This window comes from Sciurus carolinensis, chromosome 2 (genome assembly GCF_902686445.1).
Source record: "Sciurus carolinensis chromosome 2, mSciCar1.2, whole genome shotgun sequence".
In the NCBI taxonomy this organism is placed as follows: Eukaryota; Metazoa; Chordata; class Mammalia; order Rodentia; family Sciuridae; genus Sciurus; species Sciurus carolinensis.
Genome location: NC_062214.1, coordinates 163170003 through 163172377, shown reverse-complemented (window position 1 = coordinate 163172377; position 2375 = coordinate 163170003). Strand labels below are relative to the sequence as shown.

At 40.2% G+C, this 2375-nt stretch overlaps 1 pseudogene; it reads right to left on the bottom strand.

Annotated features, from left to right (window-relative positions):
* Positions 1 to 344: 344 nt before the first annotated feature.
* On the bottom strand, positions 345 to 1835 carry LOC124977754 (platelet-activating factor acetylhydrolase IB subunit beta-like; annotated as a pseudogene).
* Between the last annotated feature and the right edge of the window lie 540 nt (positions 1836 to 2375).

The window sequence follows — 2375 nt, the reverse complement described above, 5'->3', positions numbered from 1 at the left end:
TCATGGTACAACTTTTTCCATTTAAAAAGTTTTAACCTATATCCTTTTACTGGAGATAGTCTCACTATGTCACCTAGGTTGGTCTTGAACTTGTATGTTCAAAGAATCCTCCCACCTCAGTCTTTGGAGTAGCTGGGATTATATCCAACTCTGTGTGCTTAATTCTAAAATGAGTTTCTAATAAACAGTGTACAGTTGGGTATATGTAATCTTTATCCTTTAATTAGAGTATTTAGTTTCCATTTAATTTTTTTTTTTACTTTGTAACATTTAATAAACTCAATCTACATCCAGAATAATTTACATGAAAGGACAATATTTATTTAAACAGAGCTCATGGGGTAACCATGGTATCATCAGAGTGCATCCAGAGGAAAAAAGGGAGGAGGGGCCCAATGAGAATCAACGGCACTCCCACACCTTTACTGTTTCATCTACACTGCCAGTAACCACGTAGGGTGCTGTCTTGTGGAAATCCAAAGAGGTAACAAAGTGTTCATGCGCATTGAGGGTCTTCATGCATCTTTTGTTCTTGTAATCCCATACACGTAGGGTCTTGTCATCAGCACAACTCAAAATAAATTTCCCCCCAGAATGGAACAGAACTCCACGTACTCAGTTATCATGACCCAAAAGGGTCATAAGGCACATGCCAGTACTGACGTCCCACATCTTAATAGTTTTGTCTCTGGATCCAGACAGCGAGAATGGTCCAGGCTTGCCACTTTTTTTAGTCTCAGATCCCATTGCTTCAGAGATGGAAGAATATGAGCTTTCTGGAGCCCAGGAAATGCATTCTACCACATGTTCATGTTCTCGGAGCTCAGCCTTGCATTCCTTTGTTGCTACGACCCATACACGCACGGTCTGGTCATTGAACAGCTGGCTATCAGAGTGCCATCTGGATTTGGCCACACCATACGTACCCATTCTCAGTGTCCTGTGAATGTCTTTACACAGTAGCCAGTTTGCACTTCCCACATTTTTATAGTTTTATCCCTTGAGGCAGACTCTATATGATCTCCATTGGGCATGATGGCTACTGAAGAGACATTGTGATCGTGGTCGTGCATGGTTCTAATGCATGCAAAGCCCTGGAAATCCCCTAGTTTAATGATCATATCTGCAGAACAGGAAGCCAGAAGCTTGCCACTGTGGTCAAAGGAAATGTCCTGTACAGAGTCTGTATGACCCTTAAGAGTTCGTTCAAAATCTCCAGTCTCATAATCCCACACCTTAATTGTAGCATCCTCTGAAGCAGAGACCATAACACCGAACACAGGATGGAAGATGACACGAGTAACTGGACTCGCATGACCGCTCAGTGCATATTTTTCTGGTGGACGGGGAATCCATTCTTTTGGGTCTCGTTTCTGACCGAGAGGACCACCTGACGTAAATTCTTCTTTTGCTTTATTTAGCTTTGATTCTAATTCCATAACCTTCTTTTGTAATCTAATAACAGATGTCCATTTTTTTCCCAAAAGACCAGCATACTTCTTTTCTAATTCTTCATTCATATCTAATTCAGCTTCTTTTTTAAAAACCGAACATGCCTCTTCATAGCCATTTGAAGGAAGATAATCTGCTATAGCTCGATTTAGTTCATCTCGTTGTCTCTGGGACAGCACCATTTTGGCTGTTAATGTCAAGCTTATTTGATATAGTGGTGTGTCCCTCCTTCAGGAAGCCTCCTTCAAAAGGCTTTGCAATCCCTGGGTTTATAATTAAATATGCCACTAAGTGGCTTCCACACAGGAGAAAATGATTCTTTTATAAGTGAATCTGGTAGCCAGGAGATATTCAACAAGTAAGGTTCATTCCACCGGAGCACTGCACCACCGCCTCCACAGGGCCTCTTCCATCCTTCACCTCCATTTAATTTAAAAAAATATATATATTTTTAGTTGTACATAAACACAATACTCATATTTGACTTATTTATCTTTACGTGGTGCTGAGGATCAAACCCAGTGACTCACACGTGCTAGGCAAGTGCTCTACCACTGAACCACAACCCAACCCCTAGTTTCCATTTAATTTAATAATTGATATGGTTGAATTTGAGTCTATCATTTTGATACTCTTTTTCTATTTGTCTCATCTTTGTTCCTTCTGTTTCCTCTTTTTCGTATCTTTTTATGGATTGAATATATTTAGTATTCCATTTTATCATTTCTATGGGATTATTAATTATATTATTGTCCCCTTTATCTTTTTGGGGATGTTTCAAGATCCTTGATGGAGAGCAGTTCAGGAGGCTGAGGTAGGAGTTGGCAAGTTCAAGGTCAGCCTCATCAATTTAGCAAGGCTTTAAGCAACCTGATGAGCTCCTGACTTAAGATAAAAAAATGATGAGCTGGGGTTGCAGCTCA